Genomic DNA, 25156 nt, shown 5'->3' with positions numbered 1-25156 from the left:
TTTTACTTAATGGATTCAAGTTTAGTTTGGCTTTATGATTAGAATAAGAACGTCTGCAAATGAGTGTATTATTTCAACAATTTGACGATATTGAGACGAGAATGACCACATGTCCAGTCCCAGTGGTCAGTAGCCAGGCCACAGCGTCCACTTATGTGCTATTGGGTGCTAGTGTCCACTAGTGTCCACTTGGTCTGGTCATCTGTGGGGTGATATTGTGATAGTGTTTGACAACCTGATTGTGTGAACTAAAAAGTTAAAGTGTAAATGAACAAAAAAGCGAGAAAGCAAAATTATACGCCCGGCCCTCTCTGTAATCTGTATTTGTTTGTGTATGTGACCTCTTCATTTTTTGAACAAAATATGGAAACAAAATAAGTAAACAAGCAAATAAACAAAGTAAAAAAAATGAAGGAAATAAGGAAAGATTTAAAAAAAAAAGACAAAAATAAAATATTTAGGTTTTACACAATATTTGAACAAATAACTTACCATAATCACTACATCTTTCTTTACTCACTTTTTAATACTTTTCTGGAAATAAAAACTTTTTTCTACTTGGAATCTAGACTACTCCGGATTCCAGAAAAATACAGCACTAATTTTGTTTGATTAAAAAAATACTATACTGTTTTGCCAAATACAATTTGCAAATGCAAATCTTGCAATTTGCAGTCACAAAATTCAAAGACATGGTACAAGTCTAAGCATTTAAATTTTGAGTAGAGGCTATGAGTTTGCTCATATTAAAAAAAAAAATTTATGTTAATTTTGCAAATTGATTATAAAAGATATTAGAAAAAGTGTTTTTCAAAAATTAGAAATTTGTCTCATTACAAGTTTTTGAGTTTGATTGTTACAGCCTTAGATTATTAATACACAGATTGGAATTTTCCATGCCTGTGCCCTCTAAGCGTACTCGAATTCAGCTGACGCCGGTACAGCGTACAGACCTGTGTATTGCGCTATTTTTGAGTTTGCTCACGCGGTACCTGACTTAGCGTCGATCCCCTGAGGCAACATGCCCTGTTTCCGCGGTATGGTTACAGCATACAAAAAACACACCATAAAACCACATATTTTTGGCCCTTATTTCCAAGGGGGTTGGGGTAGAATGCCACCTGACAGACAGAGAAAAGGTGCCCACTGAAAAAAATTGGAAGAGAATATCAAGAAGGAAAAGAAAAGGGTAAACAACTTAAACAAGCCTGTTTCCCACCAAATTTCACCCTAAAATACCATGCACATTGTCCCATCAAATCAATTTTTGAAAGCTTGAAGACTTTGTACAGTCTCTCTAAAAAAATGTTATGTATAATATCCCACCAATGATACCGGCTCATTATGGTGTAACTGGGATTTTTTTTGTCCCCGAAATTTTAATTTTGCCCCCCCCCCCCGACCAAGAAAGCTGGCTACACCCTGATGGCAGAAGTGTTGGTTCATACTAACATTCAAGGCACTCCATAAGCACCGTACATGCTAAAAAATAAAGGTTCTAGATAGAACCTTTTTTGTTCTCTCAGGAAAACCCTCCCTCTTTAACCTGTAAAAAAGGTTCTTTAATTTTGGAGAACGTTCTGTATCACATTTTGGGGGCCATTTTCAATGGTTTTGAAACCATGTTTAGAGAACCTCTAAGGGTTCTCCTGAGAGAACAACTTCATAACCTTTTTTTCTTAGGGTGTATGAACAGGAAAGTCCATACATTTGAATCATATACTAAAGAAAGATTTATTATAGAAATTTGGTGACCAAAATGGTACAAACTGGTCCACAGCAAAACCTTGATAATGCCCTCTATTGGCGATGGTTGAATTGGCTTGGCAAAAAATGTTTCATACATATGTACTTGTGATAATTGTTTCATGCGCATATATTCTCAGCATTGACAACATTCACTATTTGGATCAACAATTTTAAGAACTCTTTTGTAATGTTTGGAGAAAATATATTTCGAATAAAATTTTGTAAATTCCCACTAAATTATTACCAGTCCTAATCTTTTGTTTTAATATGATATATGCAGGCCATAGTATTGATTTACAAGGAAGCTTGTACTATTTCAAAATTTAATTTTAAAATATTAATATTTGATATATTTATTCTTTTACAGTTCAAATTTAAACTTAACAAGGAAAATCTACGTATACTGGTCAAAACATTATAAGATGTATTTCTCATTACCCATGGGTGGGTTCAGCCTTTGAAATTAATAATTTCAAATTAAGTTTGATCAATATTTGATATTACATGTATTTATTCATTATTTCTGTTTTACTTTTTCAACTTGAGGCATGTCAGAGGGGATAAAGGCAGATCAGAGGAGAGAATGAGCTATTCTCCACACTACCCCTGCATGTGGAAGATTAAATTAAAGTCATCCACAGAGGGAGTATGAGTTTGGAATAGAATAGACAATTGGATAACTTCCATTTGAAATACTCACTCAAGTTGTGGAAGATTTAGGTAAAGCCATAATACATGGGGAGTACATGTATGGGTTTTAAAATGATTAACCTTGACCAATTACATTTGAAAAACATACTCCCCCTGTGGAAGATACTTCCAAAATCTTCCACAGGGGTAGTGTGGATTTCAACTGGAATAGCCCAATGATGTAGCTTGTCAGTGCAGTAAAATATTGAGACAAATAAAGCTAACACACACAAGTGGAATGGTGTGGGTTCTATAAAGGAGATCCCAAGACTTGATGATATTAGGGGCATCATTTCATCCCCATGCGTATGATATTTCTTCTGAGGGGAAAACACCTTTCGTCAAATAGTCCCCCCCAAATAAACGCCCCACCACTTTTTTTCAACCAAGTCCCAAGATGTTTCAAAAATGCTGATATTTCCATGCTATCTTGTGTAGTAAGCTTACCAAGTTGCTCACATGGTCGATAATAGCGTCAATAATTGGCGAAAATCTGGATTGGAAACCCGGAAGTGAACCAGAAGTCAGTGTTTCTAGTTCATAGTTCGTCATTTTAGCGTGAGCTTTAAGTTTACCTAATGATTTTAACGGGAATTATCATTCTAAAATTGACCTTGAATAAATGCCCCCCCCCCCCTTGGGAAAATGTTACGCCCCCGGGGGCGTTTATTTGACGAAATACGGTATATATTATTGGTCTTAGCAAATATACAATCAGCTGAACACAGGACCTTCTGCTATGTTGCACCTCGCACCTGGAATACGAAGTCACATCCTCAGGTTATGTAGTATTTTAATCACAGGCAGTTCTCGCTGATTTGGTTTTCCTTGTGTTGTTCTTTTGCTTTGTCTGAGCGTTTCGTTCTAAATGTAGCAGCGATATAGATAATATTTAAATGTATGTATGCATGTAAACATGTGAATGTACTGACAAAAACATGATTTCACCGGGCATGTCATGTCAGTAACACCCATCTTCAGTAGCTTTCAGTGGCTTACCAGCCCAAATTTCACTGAATGACTCTTACTAGGACAAATAAATGTGTGTGAAGCATGCAATATTCATGCTGAAATGGGCGAAAATTAGATTAATTTGAACTGGAACAGGCCAACAGGAAGAAGAACATTGGGCTATTCCACTTGAAATCCACACTACCCCCGTGGAAGATTTTGGAAATATCTTCCACAGGGGGAGTATGTTTTCAAAATGTAATTGGTCAGAGGTAATCATTTTGAAATTCATACACCCCCTGTATTATGGCTTTACCCATATCTTATACAACGGGAGTGAGTATAAGTTACCCAATTGTCTATTCTGTTCAAAATTGATACTCCCTCTGTGGCAGACTTTAGCTAAATCTTCCACAGGGGTAGTGTGGATTTTAAATGGAATAGCCCATTGCAGATTTTGACAAATTTAGTTAAAATAGACTGTCGGTATACACGCAGTCCAGTGACCCTTCATGTACCGACCGATGGCGTGTGATGTACCAACGAACCATCATGACTGGCTGTACTCCTTAGTCCCCCCCCCCACCACACACACACTGGCCATGCACTGGCTTACCCCATCTTGGCCCATGATCAAGGTCATACCGGTCAAAAAGAGGATGCACAATAGAATATTTGTTCAATTTCTAAAGTAATTAGAACTGTCAGTAAGCAGTTGGATCACTTTTTGGGGAGAAATGATTTTCAGGGAGGGAATCAACATTATTTTGAGCAAAATTGTCGCAAAAAGTGGAATTTTTTGTAATTTTGGGTTTTTACTAGGGAAGCATGAGTATGAGGAGAATATGTCCCCACTACCCCCCGGGCACTACCCCCCTGTGATGTTGCCACTGTCTGGGAGGCACTGTTATAGAATTAATATTTTGTGTTATGTTTCACTTTATACAATTTAAATCCAATTCACATAATAATACAACTTATCAGACCTGTCAGTACTTATAAGAGCGACCCTTCCCACACCAGATTGACATATTGATCTCACAGAATCCATGCCAATAATATTTCACTTAAGACTTGAGCTTTTAGGCCTGGTAAAATTAATTGAAAGAGATTGAATAACAGTAATATGTTATTTATTTGTGAGTCACCATTGTATCAATTTGTCATTATTTGTGTATATATGCAAAATTAACACATAAACTAAATACTCTTTTTAAAAGGGCATTTCGTGATCCACAGCCTCATCCCCCCACTTTTCTCAAAAAAAGTTGAGATTTTTATACCACTGGATACCTCTGGCTACATAATGTTTATGTACCAAATATTTCTTGCAGATTAATTCGTTTAGCAAAAATATCGCCAAATTTGAATTTTGTTCTGGTATACCAGAACGAAATTACAGCAGTGGCCTATGGAGCAGTGTAAAACACATAATCATGCATAACTCGCAAACGCAAAATCGGAATCAACTGAAATTTTGAGAATAAGCTTTTTTCGTGGATATCTACTGAATAATGTCATAAAAATACGATGCTAGGATCATGAAATCCTCGTTTAAAAGATATGCAAATCTTTATGACACATTTGGTGTGCAGGGGGCCTGGGGGTTCTTAGTGCAAAAGTGCAAATGTATGAGGATGTGCAGCAGATTTGAGGTGCATTTTTAGTTGTTTAGTTATAAATAACTAGGGTGCATTTTCAGCCATTTTGGGCTTATAATAGGCCTCCATTTTCATGAAAATTTGGTTGGTTTTTTTCAAACTGTTTTCAAAAGAGTGCAAATTTTTCATTGTTTCTTTAGCAAAATATTTGAAAATTTACCAAATATTGGTATAATTTTGGGTCTGTTTTTCATCAAGTTTTTGGTTTTTAAGGCAGGTAGTTATTAAGAGTCACTCCCAGCCGCACATCCCCACCCAAACGAAAGTTGAAAACCTCTGAAGAGTAGCTGAGCAGAGACAATATGATCCAAAATTGTTGCCATTAGTAGACATAGCCAGTGACCAGTCCTACTCCCCATTCCAGAAAAATACAGCACTAATTTTTGGGATTAAAAAATTATTATCAAGTTCTGCCAAATGAAACATAGCTCAATCCTAATTATTCATTTAGTCCTAACTGGAGATAAAAGAAAAAGTTCACTGTTTACTAATTTCTTGAAAAAAGAGCCAAAAACATGCATTTTCGGTATGTTTTCTGACAATCGAGTTACCAAAATCTAAGCATTCAAAATCTTGAGTATATGCCAAAATTTTGCTCTAATTTTCACTTTTTTGTGTTACTTTAATTAAATGGTTGGTTATAAGAATGAAACATGTCTTTTTCAAAAATTGGCCAAATATTAAAATTTGACTTTTATTGCTAGTTAGGACTAACTAAAGGATTAGGATTTAGCTATGTTTCATTTGGCAAAACAGGATAATATTTTTTTAATTCCAAAAAATTAGTGCTTTATTTTTTTGGAATAGGGAGTAAGCCCTCCATAGCCATGATAGCTGTGTGTGTGAACTATGATTTGAAATGGTAGAATACTAACTAAACAAAAGTTGTCACATTTGCAACATTTAGCCCCAAGAAAAATTTTATCGCTCAACTTGCATCTTAAATAGTGGATTAACTCATCATAAATCATAGTAGTCGACTCTTCATACTTAATCAATGTGAAAACTTTCACTTCCTGCTTCAACTCATATCACAATATCTAAATACAAAGTTCAATATCCTGTATTCATCATTACAGTACGACCCCTGACATTGTGTAGTTTGGGCATGTAGCATCATCCGTACGTGGATGTATTAGTGTATACTATAGTAAGTAGTGCTGGAACTTTGCAGTTTGGGTCGAGGCTGCTTCACAGACTTAAACTTCAACCCACTCATCACATGTCATTTTTCAAACTGTGCCCGTGCAATTCCCAAGTGAGACAAGATTTCAAAACATAGAGGGGCACTTATATGTGCAAAAGGAAACGTATGTCTAATTGGAAGAATTGAGTAAAAAGACGACGGGATTAGCCGGGAGTTGACACGTCTGCGCACCGTGTAATAACCCGCTTTGTGTCGTGAATAAGTCGCGGCTGGAATATGTCTCCTTTTTATGCACATATTTATTGCAGGATTAATTGTCATTTTTTGTAGCGATGTCTCTATATTGACATACGTGGCGGGACGGGGAGGGGAAAATAGCACAAATTATCGGGTCAAGTCAAGAGTAGGGTAATAGTTGTCTGTGATTCGTCTCAGGTTTATATATTGTCAAAACAATAGGAAAAAATGAGATTGGGTTGTTTGGAGAAAATTGAGGATGGGAGTGAAAGGACAAAAGAATGAAAAAAATAATGGTTTAAAGTAAAAAAGCTGGGAGAAGATTGCAGACGAGACTCGGCTGTCAAATCCATACACCCTATGGAAGACATGACCAATAATCTTCCACACAGGGAGTGTAAATTTCAAATGGGGTTACCTGAATGGGTGACTCCATTAAATATCTATACTCCGTGTGTGGAAGATTAATGTCATGTCTTCCACAGGGGGTGTATGGATTTCAACTGGAATAGCCAATAATGTGTAGCCTGTAGGAGCTATTAATGTACCAAGATTGTGGACCAGATTGCCGGCTTGTGTCATTGTTTTTAAATAATTTTTTACAATCATTCCAATATTTTTTGGATTATTATGACCTTATCATAATAGAAAATTAGTTTTTCAAATATTGTACTCCATAAAAATGCAGAAATAGGGGGGGGTAGATGTTGTAGTTTTGACATTATCTTTGTATGGTGAAAAACTAAATGAAAATCTTTGCAAAGTTGCACAGAATTTCAAGAATGATCATGGTCACTATATACTTTAATCAGAAGGACAGCAGTTCAATCAGTGTTGGACTTCAGTGCTTAGGTCAGCAGGCAGCACCATATTTTTAATTATTTGTTTCTGGGGGTGGGGGTGGGATGAAATGGGGTATGGTAAAAAAACATGTACAAATCTGAAAATTTGCCTTAAAGTACTATTTTTGCCCCTGAAATTTCATTAATTTCTATTTTAACTGATGGACTGGGGAAGAAAGTCCAAAATCCCCCTAGCCCCTCACTGCTGGTGCATGTTTGGCATGTTTGATTTAGCCTGTACATATGCAGCTAGCTTTTGATCACTTAATTTCTGTAAAATACAGGGTTATTAACACAATTCATGTTAAATTTGTGGTAAACCAATGTCTTAAGCCAATTTCCTTAGTTGTAAGACTTTGCTGATGATATATAGTTTACATTGCTAATTTCTTGTGACTATTCTTATGTAGCTTTAACTACATTATATTATATTGTTGTAAAGTTCTGTTTGCTTTCACTTAGCAACACAGAATAAGACTTTTTGTTAGCCAGACCCCTCTCCCCCCCACCCCCTTGGAGGGGGCTCACTGTCAGAGATAATACAGGTGTTAACTGCAGACTGTGGCCCTCACAGACTTTAATATTGAGCGAGGAGCATGAGAATGCAATCACAGAGATGTGTTCCAATATCTGTGATGCAATTATGCAACCTCTGCTAAAACAAAAGAGGCCAAAATCAGGTCTAAAATTATTATAAAAGTAGCACAAATGTAGGTTATCTTTTAAACTGCTAATTTGTTAGGTTTTTTTTCTTGAATCTCTACAGCAGAAAACTTTTTTTGCATTTCACAAATTCAATGTTGAGAGATTGTTTAGAAACTTTGATGATTAAAAATGTCAGAACAAATTAAAGAAAGTATGAATCATTATGTGTCCTGCAGGTGTTTGGGATGGTGAGTGGGTAGTACTTTATCAAGGGGCATATCAAGGCATTCAACCCTGGCCCTATCAGTAGCATAGCCAGGACTTTATCAGAGGGGGGAGGCAACTTTCATGGGGTGGGGATTTGACGAAAAATGTCAAATATTGGCGAAAAAGTACAAAAAGCCCTAAAAGTCTTAAATATCAGGGTGACCAGCATATGCAGTAAAGGGGGAGGGGGAAAGAGAGGTACAAGGCATCTTTCAAGGGGTTCAAAAGTTGATGAAAAATGTCAAAAATTGGCTAAAAAGTACAAAAAAGCCCTAGATACCGGTATCTTATTGGGAGATCAGCACAGGGGGGCAATAGGGGTACAAAGTATCTCACAGCTACCCCCTTGCCCCCTAGCTATGCCACAGGGCCCGACAATCTTTTCTAGAACCTTTCTGGTTCTATAAAGAACCGAACCAGAGCAAATTCTGTAAACTTTATAGAACCTTTTTCTTTTAATTTTTATAGATGCCTGATGTTAAAAGAACAAACACCTTTTTGCAACACTTTTTGAACACCTTTCATATGAATACTGCTGTTAATGTTCATGTTTGGAACACTTTATGACAGTAATCACATGAGTTCAGTATTGGGCTAGGACATCCAAGTGCAGTGTTTGAATTAAGGAAAAATAAATGTTTGTCCCATGGACAACCAGATTACAATTTCTGGTTGTCCGTTAAAAAAAATTGGTTGTCCGTAGGCGCGTTTTGGCTACAGATTTATGGTTGTCCGGCTGACAACCGAATCAATATTTTTGGTTGTCCGGCGACTTTTTTAGTTGTCCTGGGCGAACGGACAACCAAAATTTCGAACGCTGTCCATGTGTCACAGGCGTGCAGCAAGGTGTCAAAAAGTGGGCCACCCAAAAGTTATGAAAAGCTGCAAAAAGGTGTAAAAAAGTGCTAAAAGTGCAAAAAAGTGGGGCTTGTGATGAGCCTGATGTGTTACATGTTCTGTTCAAAATTTGAACACATGTTGTTTGTTTTGCATGGGCAAATTAAGTAATTGTCAAGCATTGATCTGGTTGGGTTTTTTTTCGTTCCTTTTTACCTCATTATATCTCAAGTCTACAAGTCTACAAAGGTCCACTTTTTGCATTTCTCTCCCAATAAAAGTTCCAAAACTGAGAGGAAAATGACAAAAGGTCCACTTTTTGGTTTGGTGATAAGGCATTCACAGGGGTGTGAAATCTCCTCTTTTAAGCTGAATCCCTCTTTTTTGGACATTTCTTTGAGGCAAAATTTCAGCTTTTTCTTTCATTTTCAGCCCATTTTGAGCATATTTCAGTGCTTTTCCTCTTTTTTCCTCTTTTTTGAACAAAGTTCTTCTTTTTTCAATAGAGGTCACTCACTCCCCTGCATTCAAAATGTTCTTTTAGGGGGGTTTAGGGCCACCTTTTACACCAACTTACACAAGCACAATTTTCATTTGAAAAACATCTTTTTTCTTCCTCACCCCCCACAAAATAAATTATGCATACCGGCCTGTCTACTACAAGTAATCTACAGTGCCAAATAAAACAAATTATATATTTGAGACTCTCCAAGAAATATTTTTAGACATTACTATATCATAATCAGTAAATTTTCAGTTTGTTATTCAAAACTGTTAGCCTAATCAAGTTAGTAGAAATGAGTTTCTCTGTTTAATATAATGTCTGACTGAGAGGGAAATGCTATGTGGAGTATATGTCTGGAAGCTAATGGGAAAAGACATGTCAAAGTTTGTGGTCATTTCCTTGAACAGAATGGAACAGAACATTTTATGTGATAATTAATTTCACTATTTTATTAGCGACTGGGTATTGATTATTCATTTATAGGTTAATACATGAGTATCACTTGTTGAGAGTGAAATTGTACACAATAATGCACGCGTACTGAGATGTTGATGCGTCTAATGCACTCCCCCCTCTCAGTACAAGTGCATTATTTTGTACAATTTCTCGAGCAATAAGTGATACGCATTTATTAACCTATTTCATACACGAGAAAAAAATGCTGTGATTTTTGCTATTTTTATAACAAAATCGTCACTACAAATGTTGACAAATACGAGCAAATATAAATGCATCAACCCGCAAGAAAAATGAATCAGTCTTACAGCGATGCTTGCGCTGAAAGCACTGCTGCGTAGTACTGCTGAGAGTGCGCTACCGATACAATTATACAATATTAATGCACTAAGCGTATTTTTCTAACGGCTTTTCTGATTGGCTATGTGGTTATAAGAGTGTATGAATTGCCTTTAAAAGTTCTGGTAAACAGAACCAAAGAAAATTGATTGTAAAATGTGAAGTTTTTCCTCCCATTTCATGGTCTTAATCATTCATGGAGCTGAAAATTCCATGAATTATTGCACTGAGGTTTTCTAAAAAAGTAAGACATGTAAAATGTCATTGCAGAAAACAATAAAATTTAACAAAATTGAGGATTTGTGTTGTTTTTATCTGAAAATAATTTTTTAGTTTACAACAAAGGACTTGCTTTGCAAGAATGTGTCGTTTCAATGGAATAACTGGGACAGTGGTTCTCAATTTCATTTGTTGCAGGGCATGATGGGGAGAGGGGGAAGATGCATGTTTAAGAGCCAAATAAATACACCCCTAATTATGTTTTTCTTTATATTATAAAGTTGGTCAAGGGCTAATATCGGTTGCTGGCATGCCAGATTTGGCCTGTGGGCCGCCTGTATAGAACCCCTGAACTGGGGTTGGCATGCCGGAATTGGCCTGTTGCCCACTTGTTGAGAACCCCTGAATTACGGCCAGTTGGCATGCCGGATTTGGCCTGTGGGCCACCTGTTGAGAACCCCTGAGATGGGGTTGGCATGCCAAATTTGGCCTGTGGGCTGCCTGTTGAGATCCTCTGAACTGGTCGTGTTGAGTCCACAACTTTAGGACAGCCGTAGAACACTTATATCACCCTTTTTACGAGTACGATCCTAGCAACAAGGGCTGTACCAGCAGCCTAAAGCTGAAGATGTAAGCTTCCGTCTTTGTACACCTGTTATGTGCTAACCAAACTATAGGCCTACATACTAGCTTATACTAGAAAATGGGCTATTCCAGTCAAAATCCATACACCTCCTGTGGAAGACATGATCTTACTCTTCCACAGAGGGAGTGTGAATATCAAATGGGGTTACCTGTATGGGTGACTCCATTTGAAATCTACACTCCCTGTGTGGGAGATTAAGGTCATGTCTTCCATAGGGGGTTTGTGGATTTCAACTGGGATAGCCCAATATGCTCATCTGTTAGGACACGGTTCTTTAACCCCAATATGTTTGTACATGAATAAAACAACCTATGAATGTGTTGGGTACAAAACCTCATACTCCACAACTTGAGGTCAAATTTTAAGCTATAGTGTTGAAATAGAGGTCAATGAATAAGCCCAATCGGCATTAGAAGTTTGCAATGCATTGTGGGACAGTTTTTGCAGTTTTAGGACACTTTGTCCTTTGACCTATCGGGAAAATTGCTGTAATTATTAATAATTTATTTATTATTGTCATAATGTTATCATTAAAAATATTTAAATAATTAATTAATTTAATAATAATGTTTTTAAGTTTGTTTTTATTCTAGTAACAAGTTTTAAATTATATTTTGTACGCACAAAACCCGAATTTTCCAGATAGGTCAAAGGGCAAAGTGTCCTAAAAAAACCGGAAGTTACAATAGCGATTTGGCTTATTATGCCACTGGAATTGATTTTATTTGCCCAATAGTCCCCATAGCAAAACTCTGGGTATCCAGGCAAAGTGGACTTAAGATTTAGGTGTAAATCCCTCATTGAAAACAAAATTTTCCCAAAATGGCTACTGTAAATTTGACGCTCACCGTAACCACTAATCCCATGCATTACCGGTTCATCCTAAGAAGAAGAAAAAAAAGGCCATATCACATTAGGGGTGAAATATTGTTAATATGAGCCCCCGGGTCATTTTCGTATATAATCATCAATCTTAAACCTCGTTTACCGAGCACATTTCGCCGTGGCAAGTACGTGTTGATGTAAGCAATCAGATATACGCAATAAATTTAGTCGTTTAAGAGCTACTAAGAGTAATAGAAGGGCAAGCGACTAAATCTATACCATTTTTAGCTAAGTATTTAAAAGGATTTTTACTTTAACTGGCTTAGCAGGATCCATACCCATCTAGTGCTCTTTTTTTTATTATTCTCATCTCGTCTGCCTCACTTCCTCACCATATTTTTAAATGTGGGAAATTGACCTAAAAATCAATTGACTAAATTAAATTTCTACAGTGGCAAAGTTAACAGTAGCAAGCTGAAATAATAAAACCCAAGCAAAATCAAAGCCATCACTCGTACAAATATGGATTCACGGCTGCAATCTTAGCGCTCCTTGTCCCGTTTCGTCTGTCCAGCCATTAACGCAAACCCCTCACTAATTTTCTCGGCTATATTTTGTTTACTTCTGGCAGTGTCATACCCTAATAATTACTTTTAGCCCGAGAATCCTAGCATTCCACCCCGACCAATATATATTACATTACTCTTATTAAGTAAGCAATGAAGTTTTCGTGATAAAATCGACTTGAGAATCCAGCTGATGTCAATTACCCATAAGTCCTTGCAGGTCTTGTCCTCATTTAAGGTCAGCGACCAGGTAAATAAAGAGCTGTTGTGTTTCAACACCCTTTTTTCGCAGATATTTTACATTTCCCACCATCCATTGTTTCCATTTCAATTTTCTGTACTGATTTGCTATCTAGTGCAACATGGGTCGATAGTGACGAAATGTACCTCAATGAACAGAGCACATCCAGATCTTGCAAAATAGGTTTATTTCTTGACTAACAACCCATGTTTTAGCCAGTCTATTCTCAACATGAAAACAAAGAGAACCTGTAAAAAGTAATAGTGGTGTCATCTGATGAAGTGAGATGATGTGAAGTTGCAAAGGATTCTGGGAAGGGTCTGATATCTCCTCTGCTTTTTGGCCATCCCAGTGAATGTATAGTGCATATATTTGAAACAATTGCATATGTAAGCAATTAATATAAATTGATTCAACCGTTAGAGACCGCAGTTGGGTGCAGTAATTTGGAACTTAACACAATTTGGAGCGATAATATAATCTAGCTACGGCGTGAATCCATAGTTTGAGCTTGTTGAACAAATGAAGCGTGGTGTAAAATGTTATTTTCAGCATGAAAATTTCACACAGATTTTTACAGATACAGGAATTTTATTATGGTATACTTGTATCAAATAACTATAGTCAAGAAAAATAGTGACCTAACATGATCTTTACATAAGCTAAAATTTGAGCATGTTTTGCTGATATTCAGTTCTGCTAAGAGAAGATATCTTACCCTTCCCAGAATCCTTTGCAACATGATGCATCACCTTCGTTACAGCAAATGACGCTCCTATTACTTTGTACAGGTTCCCTTTGTTTTCGTGTTGAGAATAGACTGGCTAAACATGGGTCGATAGACAAGAAATAAACAAATTTTGCAAGATCCGGATGTGCTCTGTTCATTGAGGTACATTTTGTCACTATCAACCCATGTTGCACTGCATAGCAAATCTGTACAGAAAATTGAAATGGGAGAAATGCATTATGGGATATGTAAGACATCTTTTCTGCATTCTGCTCACAATCTGGCAAAATTATGAAAGTTGCAAAAAGAGGATTGGTGCGTCTTTCCCGTACTGTGCAAATAAGTGTGGTAAATAAAAGATGGAGGCTGGGCAATTTAATTACACACGCTAATGGGGGTAGGGGATTACATATAAGTGGTGAGGACTCCAAATTTGTGCAAATTGTTCATGTGAGTATACCAAAGAAATAGCTGCCATGAAATGCAAAAGCTGCCGTGTGTGTTATTTATATGAGGGGAGAATTAAAAATTGAGAGGGGAGAATTAAAATCAATTTCTTTGGCTGAAACACTTGGTGTTACTTCTCCGGGAGTTTCACTGCATGTTTGCTCAGAATATTTTATGCTCCAAAGTTTTTTTCTCAAATGTCTGCATTAAAAATATTCCTCTCTGATTTTCTGAAGAAATAAATTTCCCCGTAATTTTGCCTGGTGTATGATATTGATTGGTCCATGACGAGGTGTTCTGGTCGAGATTTGCAACAAATTATAAGTAAATGTTTAATGTAAAAAATCCTTGATTAGGCGACAAAAAAAACACCCTATTTCTGTTTTAAGGTTTTAAGATATTAGGGGGAATTTTTTCCTGTACAAATGAATGCTGACCTAAATTTTTAAAATTTCAGGACAATGTTTTACAGATTTTGGTGATTTTTAAGGTTATTTGCAGGTCCGATCGACCAACGCCATTTGAAAGGCCTGTCCGCCCCTAAAACAGGGTGTTTTCTTTTCGTCGCCTTATAGGAAGTTATAATTCTTGAGAAAATAATCCCCTACTCTTTTCAAAACTAACTGCATGCAGTTAATAAACATGTGTGTGGTTTTCTGCCTTGTGGACCAGTGGCTATTCCTCAAACGGAGGGAGTATTCTCATGATAACATTGGGCTATTCCAGTTGAATAACATACACCCCCTATGGAAGACATGACCTTAATCTTCCACTCAGGGCATGTGAATTTTAAATGGGGTTACCTGAATGGGTGACTCCATTTGAAATCTACACCCCCCTGTGGGAGAGATTAGGGTCATGTCATCCATAGGGGGTGTGGATATCATTTGGAATAACTCATTCTCAACTCCAGAATGTGCTCTGTATTGGGAGGGGGTATGATTTTAATATATAATGCTGCCATACTAGATAATTTATTTAATTGGTCCCACTGACGATTGGACCCTGGACTCTGTGTTCACCCAGGAATGTCACCAAAGTGTGATAATGGTAATATTGAAAAGTGGTTAAATTAGTAGGACCATATTTACTCTATCATCAAACGCCCCTGGGGGCATGACATTTTCAAAAGATGGGGTATTTTTTAAACATTTTGATTTTTCACAATGGTGGTGGAATTTATTACAGGGGCAACTAATAGAGTAAATAAGGTATTGATACCATAATAAAAATTCCCTTTAAAAGGGAAAGCCAGCCTCAAATTTAGAAGAGGTCTTGTAATTAGTTTTGGTCAATGTGAAAGGCATTTTTAGGATCACGGCTTACTACATCCATGTTACATGACAGTCCACCAAACCATCAACGGTGAGAAGATGTACACTGAAACTGCAGAAAACATTAACTCCTAATCTCCTGTCAACTCTTTAATTCATTATTGTTCATTATTATTAATTCATTATTGTTCTCTAAATTGTTCTGTTCTGGTTTTATTTGTCTTTTCAGCTTTTTACCCACGATATTTCAATTTTCAATTTTTTAATACCATAACTTACGAACTCAATTTCTTCGCTTAGGAATGTCCGATTTTATTGGGGGAAACGGCGTTGTGGAGCAAAATAGCTCTTTATGTGAAAGCCTCCAAATTTATAAGCTGTCCAAAAGATGTCTGTTTTTTGACATGATACGCCATTTCTTAAAGACCCATTCAGTGATCCCAGTGCAAGAGTAAAAAAATTAAAATTGTTTATAAATTGCTTAAAAGAGAAGGATAGGCCTAAGTCATTCAAATTGTCATTTGGTATTTTTGATACTGTCAGTATCTAAAAATACAGATTCGTGTAAAATGTCTTATTTTGTCTTAAATAGGCCTACACGGCTTTTGGCTGAACCATTCGCAGACTTAGCACATCTATGTAATAACAAAGGTACGGTACCAAAATTTTGATGATTTTTACGATCGTCCGGATGAGCAAATCACTGAATGGGCCTTTAATATTAATAATAGATAAGCTGCCTTTAAAAATATTATTGACAATGTTGAGAGTATAGGAATTACCTTGAAAAATGTCTCAAAAATACAACATGCCAGTTATATTCCGGTCTGAAACGATCAGACAATATTTTAAACATTAATAACATCATAAACCCAAATCGTGAAAAAATCACCCGGGTAGATTTTTGGCTATTTCTCCATTTACGATCCTGCCCAAAAGTGTCTGCTTTTCGATATACCACGTCACAAATACTACACTGCACTGACTGCAGGTTTTTTTTTTTTTAGTTAAAAGGGCATTTAAGTGATCCACAGCATCATCCCCTAACTTTTCTCAAAAAAGTTGAGATTTTTATATCACTGGAAACCTCTGGCTACATAATGTTTATGTACAAAATATTTCTTGCAGATTAATTAGTTAGCAAAGTAATCGTGAAATTTGAATTTCGTTCTGGTATACCAGAACAAAATTGCAACACATTGTGTACACATAACCATGCATAACTCGTAAAGGCAAAATCGGAATCAACTGAAATTTTTAGAATAAGCTTTTTTGTGGATATCTACTGAAAAATGTCATAAAAAGAGGATGCTAGGATCACGAAATACTCCTTAAATTAAGCCATATAACATAATATAAACTCACCTTACATGTACATTTTTATTTTAAAATAATTTGATATTAATTAAGCAATGTATAGTTTACTATATGATAGATGGTGGCAAGAACATTTATAAAGGACTGATTACTCACTGCAATCTTCACTCTTGTGTGTTTTGACTGTAAGTTTATGAATCAAATAAAAAAGATAGAAAGTAGCTTCACTTTCGTTATGTGTCATTTTATTTATAACATAGAAGTTATTAAATTAATAAAGTAAGACAATTTATTTATCTATAAGTGCATGTCAAATGGGTACATTGTTCAATACTATAGGCCTACATGCATAAATTATGCCCATATTATAGCTAGGCCCTAAAAACTTTATTTTGCATCGGATTTTTCCGTTGAAAAGGCAAAACTGATGTTCATGATAGCAACTATTTCATCAATAGCATTTTTAGTCATTTTTATCCATAAAACGACACAGGATAGGATAGATAATTACTTTGACATCAATATGGTCCATATGATGAAGATTTTGATTCTTAGATCTGTTATCAACATGATATCACCACATCTGTGATATCACGCTGTTCAGTGGTCAAGGACCCGGGTCAAAGACACTGAAATGACATACTTTTCTTCTGCTGACCATATGATGCTGTATATTAACTATTATTGTTACATTTTAGGCCTATACCTAAAACTTTTAAAGTCATATTAATTCAAACATAACTTTGGTAATACTCACTCGTTTTAGTTCGTTGAAACGGCAAAACATACTTACTTTTCCTAACAAATCGAATTAAAATATTTAAAAAAAAATTTAACCACAAAAAGTTTTTTAAAAAATCATTCCAATACCACTAAAATATAATCTCTTGAGTAAACTGACCCCAAACCTGAAACAGATCCAGCCCCGAATGGGCTGGCGAAAAGATATAAACTTGGTTGTTTTTTGCATAGTATTTTGAACACTGATTGTAGGAATTTACTGATGTGGACTCGGAGAAGAACTGCATGCAGATAAACTGAAACAACACACAAACTAAAAGCAATGCAAATGAAAGTAAAGTTTAGCACATCACTGCAAAGCAAGCAAGACAATGTAAAGCAAAGCAATGTAAAGTAAATCAAAATCAAGAAGTGTAAGACAAAGCAAAGCAAAGTGAAGCAAATCAAAAAGAAACAAAGCAAAGCAAAATAAAGTAAGCAAATGTATATAAAGCAAAGCAAAAACATGCAAAGCAAAGCAGACACTGTGAAGCAATGTATAGCAAATCATATCAAAGTAAGCAAAACAAAGGAATATATAAAGCAAATTATAGCAAAGTGAAGCAAATCAAAGACAATCAAAGCAAAATAAAGTAAGCAAAGGCAAATAAAGCAAAGAAAAGCAAGATGAGCAAAGCAAAGCAAACAGCAAAGCAATGTAAAGCAAAGCATATCAAAGTAAGCAAAATGAAATAATTTAAGGCAAATCAAAGTAAAGGGAAGCAAATCAAATACAAACAAAGCAAAGCAAAATATAGTAAGCAAAGCAAAGATGTAAAGGAATGACAAGCAAAGAAAACATAGGAAAGCAATGTAAAGCATAGCAAAACAATGCAAAGTAAAGCAAGTAAACTAAAGCAAAAATAAACAATAACAAAACAGTCAAAACAAAACTATCAAGGCTTGTTTCAGAATTAATTTGATTTTTTTTCTCAAATTAGGTGATGAGCATTTATTTACCTGTCCATTTGCCATCCGTGTTTCTTTCATGGCTTATGCCTTTGTATTGGGTCATGGAATAAGAATTCCTAATTATGCCTTGACGTAAGGGCTAAGACTAGAGCAAAATTGCCCAATTGATTTGTTGGGAATTTTTCCTTGCTCTTTTTCTTCAATTCTGTTTCTTTCTTTTCTCTTCATACAGGCCAGCATACTATTATAAACTTACCTTGGACATTTTGCTTGAGCCTGGTCCCATCAGGACCCAAGTGTGTATCCGCTCGGACTGACTGGTTGAACAAAAATGAAAGTTTTGCACAGAAGGAGATGTGTACCACTATTTCCTTGATCTGTGTTGGTGTCCATGTTTTTTGAAATAACATATTTTCGGTGTCCAAGCATAAACGTCTTGCCCAGCATATTTAGTAGACCCAAAAGTAATTTAACTTTTATGAAGCAACATAAGTAAATTTATATTTACAGTGGGGAGGTAGGGGTTGGTTTTAAAGAAACTATAAAATATCATCAATTCCTCTCACTTCATTTTTCTCCCTTTAATTTTGTAAAATAAAATTGAATTGAAAAAAACTTTTTTTTCATCATTCAAATCATTTCATTTTTTATTGCATTATATAGTACCCTTTAAAAAATTCCACTTAATTGTAACAGATTCACTGTGTGTAAATTTAGGACCTCACTGAACTGTGACTGGGGCAGTAGCTCAGAATTGTGCAACGTTAACCATATTCATGCAGATATCGTCTGCATTTAAGGAAGTGAAAAAAAAATCAAAATTATTGAAAAAATTTAAAATTTAACATTTTTATGACCATATTTGGAATGTACATATAAATTGGATGCTTGTGAGTACAAACATGCCTAGTATTGGTTCAGGGGTTCTTGATAGTAACTGTCAAACTGAATGTAATTTTAATGTGTGTATTAATGAAAGAATGTCATCATTCTCATCATCTTGGTAGGGCGGTCGTGCTGTGGAAGAGGATGGCACATAGTCGAAACAATCGTTAGAACCGCTAATAGCTGACTTGAGGGTCTGGTCGGGACTAATGGGCAAATTTATTGCCACGCTGCATAAAATCGGACAGAAATAGCTTTGGAATTGCGAGTGTTAACAAGGCGATTCACCCAGCGGCCCTGCTATTGATCCGCGCGTTAAGCACTCACATTATTTCGTGTTTGGCGTATATTTTTGCTCGTTGCTAATGCATTTTGATTAGTATGCCTCGTCCCTATACCTTAAGAGGCAGAACAAGAAAAACAACTCCCCGTTTTTTTGCTAATGACTCGGTAAAAAACTATAGATGATACTTTGTGCGTTTTCTGTTTTAGAAATCTCCGCCGTTGCATTGCTCATAAGCGGTTTGTGTACTTACAGATAATTGAGAAATATGATCGCGAACAGAAGCACAGACATTTATAGAATAGAGGTCTGTTTTCACATTGTTTGAAAAGGAACATTAAGTGGTAAATTAAAAAGGTCAATGGACACTAAAAATGCTGTATTTAATGCAAAGAATATATCATGGTATAACATACAAAACTAAATGACGGAGTTTCATGTATCTGATTAAAATATATACTACAGGTGCAGGAGGATGAAGACTAGGCATGTTTGGACTCATTTGAAAGCATTTTTCATGTACATTTCAAATATCCATTATATTTGATAATATTTTGGGGGATGAAAATGAAAAATTGATTTTCTGTGTGGTTGACTGGTTGACTACACCCGGCATAGAGTTAATTATTGCAAGTTTAATTTGGAACAGTGAACTTTTTCTTAGATTTTCTTAATGACGCCAGGCAGTTGATGGGAGCCCATTGATTTTTATTAGAAACTCTTAGGATGAGGTAAATATATCATAGTCAGAGAGTTACAGGTTTAATTGAGGACTCGTGGAATTGTTTTGTTGAGTTTGGTAATGATGGTAGAGAGTAGATGGTGCTCTTTAATTTCTATTAACTAACTGAGATGAGACAGGATGATTAATGCAGCCTTTTTGTGCTTTGATTTCTTGATGATGGAAATATATTAGATAAGTTCAGTTTGTGATGTTTTGTAATCTCCACATTAAAGAAGTTTTGGTGGAAGGGCTAAATGCCAAAGGATTTGTTTTGCTGAGGTTGATTTTCAGTTTGTTTATCTTCGTTTTTATTTATATCATCATCGTCATCGTCATCTTTGTTTTCAGTTACATCATCACCATCACCATCAACAACAACATCAATATCATCTTCATCGTCTTCATCATCTTTGATTTCATTTACATCATCATCATTATCATCAACATCAACTTCATCATCATCATTATCATCAACATCAACTTCATCATCATTATCATCAACATCAACTTCATCGTCATCATTATCATCAACATCAACTTCATCATCATCATCATCATCATCATCATTATCATCAACATCAACTTCATCATCATCATCATCATCATCATCATCATTATCATCAACATCAACTTCATCATCATCATCATCATCATCATCATCATCATCATTATCATCAACATCAACATCATCATCATCATCATCATCATCATCATCAACATCATCATCTTCATCTTCATCTTCATCTTCATCTTCATCTTCATCTTCATCTTCATCACCATCATCATCATTACAATCATCTCACAACCACCTGTTTCAAATTCAAGTAATGTCAATGTCTTCCAAATGAAATGAAAAGAGAACAAACTACTCTAAAAAAAATCATGAAATTAATACTAATAATCTTTCCATCTTCATAATCATCAAAGCACAAATCCAAATAATTTCTCCCCATGTCCCATTCTAACATCAGAACTTAATTTAAAACACATTTAATAATGTCAATGCCTTACGATCGCTCTGGTGAAGGGGACAAACAACGATATCCCAAATTTCACCAATTACAATCTGCTCCAAGCCCCTTTCTTTTTCCTCAAGAATCGCCCCTCAAGGTGTGAATCTCGTCTATGATTAAGCTGAGGTTATAACCCCTTTTTGTCTTTCAATACTTCACTAAAGGCAATACACTTTTTGAGTTAAATGATTCAATTTTTGCCACAGAGAAACGGAGCGAGTTGAGTGCTATTTAATGACGGTATTAGTACATGACAATTCTAACTTGTCATATAGGAGGCCCTAGCCCTCAAAATCTGGAAAACGATTTACTTTAACCCGGTTGAGCCCTATAAGAAATGTTGTAAAAAACAATGGGTTTTTATTCTTGGTGCGCTGTTATAGAGGATTAGCAAGTAAGTTAATATTGTTGTTAAATTTATCAATTTTGGGGTTGGGCAAAAGGTTTGGTGCTCAAAGAAATATATTGATAGAATCTTTGAAGGGGATTGCATTTTGTCAATATTATTGTAGCATCTGAGATAGACTGTTGCTTATCTTTGTGACAATAAGTATACAATTCAGATACTTTGCAGTGATACAGAGGTCTTCATTGTTTGTTGTTTGTTTGTTTGTCATTTTGATTTGAAGTTTGAATTGAATGGACTTTGATCAAAATGGGCTGTTCCAGTTTAAATCCATACACCATATGCATCATGGAAGACATGAACTAGTCTTAATCTCCCATACAGGGGGTGTAGATATCTTAATAGAGTCTGCCATTTAGGTAATCCCTTTGAGATTCACACTCCCTGTGTGGTAGATTAATGTTGCATCTTCAATTGGGGGAGTATGGATTTCAACTGGAATTGCCCAACAGTCCACACACAGCAACCTGTAGACTCAAAATTGTGAACATCATGGAATGTGATGACGGTACGAAAATGCCAGGCCCATAACCAGGGGGGCTGGGCAGGTTTTTTATGCCTTTTTGGTCAAAAAGGCCCAAATTTGGGGGAAAATGCCAACTTTTTCAAAATCCGCCCACCCTAGTACAAAAGGTCAAAATTTTGAAAAAAGGTCCACTTTTTCAAAATCAGCCCCCTCCCAAATAAATCCTGGTTACAGGCCTGGAAAATGCAGACATCCATGATTTGTAACCAATGGCATAGTCAAGGGGGAGAACAGTCTTGCCTTCCTCCCCACTGTAGGATGCTGCCTGTCTTGATAATTAAGATTTTTAGGACTTTTTGTACTTTTTTGCCCATTTCTGATCATATTTAAAAAAATATGCTCTTTGCAAGTTACTTCCTCCTCTTTGCCCCCCCCTGGCTATGCCCCTGATGTTAACAGTTCCATGAAGTGCCACTCAAAATTTTGTACATCTGGAATATGAGTATGGTACAAGTTACATAAAACATGGCTGAGCTATAGATTTTATGTTTAAGGATGAAATCAAAACTTGACTGAAGTTTTGATTTAATCCCTTATGAATGTGTGAAAAGAGGTTTTAAAACCAAATTCTTAACAATGGCGCTGTAATAAGGGGGGTGATCAAATCGTTTTTCAGGATTTAGTGGTGTGAAAGGATGGTACTCTGAGATCATACTTAACTCTAACCCTAAACCCTAACCCCCATTACTAACACTAAATTGTATTCAAATTTGGTCAGGTCCGTAATCAAGATTTATTGGGGGGGGGCTGATTTTGAAAAGGCGATCTTCATGGGGTGGGGGGCAGTAGACTTTGAAAAAGTGGACCTTTTTTCATAATTTTTGACCAAAAAAGGCGTAAAAACCCTCTATTTTTTTCAATCCAAAAAGGGCTGCAAATATGATCACATAATAAAAAAGTTATAATAGCAAGTCAGAACACCAATAGCCCACTGACCTGGTGTGTAATGCTATAAGAAATCTGCCATATTGTCATACTTGGGGCCAAAATAGTATATCACTATTTATTAGCAAAGATTTGAAATTGTTTTTATCTATCATGAAGTGTATTCATTTGAGCTATACCTGCTGCTAATAAACCAATCCACATTGAATTGTCATACTTGGGGGCCAAAATAGTATACATATCCACTATTTATCAGCAAAGATTTGAAATTGTTTTTATCTATCATGAAGTGTATTCATTTGAGCTATCTATACCTGCTGAGTGCACTTCGCTAACCCCGCTACCCTCTACCCTACCTTCCTCTCATCTGTATATCGGTATCCTCGGAAGAATTATCACTCTGAAGTATATTCATTTGAGCTACTGTTGCTAAATGAACCAATCAGCATCATCAACAGTTGATCGGAACTAATGACCACTGCTTTTAATTCCTTCCACCCTTTCTCCTTTCCTAACCTCGCTACCCTCTTCCCTCCCTTCCTCTCATCTGTATATCCATATCCTCATAAGAATTACCATTAATCTAATGAACCAAGTAGGCACTTGAGCCAAACCACACCATCTGAAAATGAGTGACAGCCATGTGCATTTAATTCCTTCATTATCAGAATAGTGTTGCTGTGGCGATGATTCACCCCTTAGTGCCACCTGCCCCACTTTTTGGTCCCAGGTAAATGCACCCTGATTGTAGCCAGTGTTTACCCTTAGGCGGCCATTTTGGATTTTTAATCGTTTTTTAATAAGGATATTATATTAAGCATATGTATTTATCCTTACTATTTTGAAAATGTTGTAGCATAATATAATAGGGTCTGATGGCAGAAAATACAATTGCATGTAGCATGTTCCAGCGAGATGTATTTTGTCAAAAAAGTGAGTTACAAATTGGTAGAAAGGTACAAAAACCTTGCTTTTGAAAATTGAAGGTTTAGTTTTGAAATACATTTAGCCAATAGCTTTGTTATGCTTTCTATATATTTTTCAAGCTTAGATTTCTATTTCCGTTTTTAGAGCATTATATTTTTACCCATAAATGTGTGCCAAAATTCCCCCCTTTTTTTACTTACCAAAAATATCTTCTCCTCCCCCACTTTGGACCTTTTTTTTTTACCCACTGGGCACTGGTGAAGTGAGGGAAACAGATAATTATTGCATAGACTCTGTAATCCACAAACTCATCCCTCTACTTACTCTGAAAAAGTTGAGATTTTTATACCATCAGATACCTAGGACTATAATGTTTGCTTTCATAACCATTCTTGCAGTTTCAATTGTTTGACAAAGATATTAACATAAAAATAAAAAGGGGGTCATTGGGTATAAAATTTCAAAAAAGGTTCATCAGGTAGAAGATAGAGAATTTGAAAGTTTCCGCATTATTTTGTGGCATTTTGATGATACATTTCTTGAAAAAAAAGGGGGTAATTGGGTATATTCGACTTCAAAAAAGGGGGCCTATTGACAGTAACATACAGTCACTTCTCCCCTGGATAATGCCCAGTGGCGGTGCCACGGGGGGCATGAGGGGCAAATTCCCCCAGTCAGAACTCTTGCCCCCCTGTTGCCCCTCAGTAAAAACCCGAAAATTTCCACTTTTTGCCCCCTGAAATTTACTTTTCCCCCTCAATGTCCCCCCGAATGCCTCACTAAACTCTCATTGCAATTTTTCTGACCAATTATGAAGTAATAATATATATTGTATATTTGTAAATTATGTATTTGTAAATTGCACATAATTAACTGCAATTTGTTTGTTTGTATCTGTAATTTGTGGGCCAAGCTGCTAGTTTATATGCTTCATTTGAAGTGCTTCACATTGAAATGACCTTTCTTCTCATCTTGTTTCTTACACAGACCACACCTGGTCTGCAAAGTGTAATGCTGCCCTCTATCAGTCAAACTCAGCCAGTTTCATTTGATTATTTTTTATTTTTTTGTCTGTGATTTTTCCTTGGCTGGGCTTGTCTGCATGATGAATGGCAGGCTGTAAAAATTTTTAACGTGTTGTTGCGTGGAATTTTCTCTTATGTATGTGTATTGGGGACGTCTAATTACCGAGCCTGAGCTCATGCAGGCGAGTGATGCATTAAC

The 25156-nt window shown here is 36.0% G+C and overlaps 1 protein-coding gene across 1 annotated transcript in view; it reads left to right on the top strand.

The window, feature by feature from the left end:
- Positions 1–25156, top strand: part of LOC140146249 (uncharacterized) — a 200228-nt gene that overhangs the window by 38876 nt on the left and 136196 nt on the right. The window lies entirely within an intron of this gene.

The sequence above is a fragment of the Amphiura filiformis genome, chromosome 2 (assembly GCF_039555335.1).
Source record: "Amphiura filiformis chromosome 2, Afil_fr2py, whole genome shotgun sequence".
Lineage (NCBI taxonomy): Eukaryota > Metazoa > Echinodermata > Ophiuroidea > Amphilepidida > Amphiuridae > Amphiura > Amphiura filiformis.
Note: the sequence above shows the minus strand (reverse complement) of the source record. Positions and strands in the feature narration are given on the sequence as shown.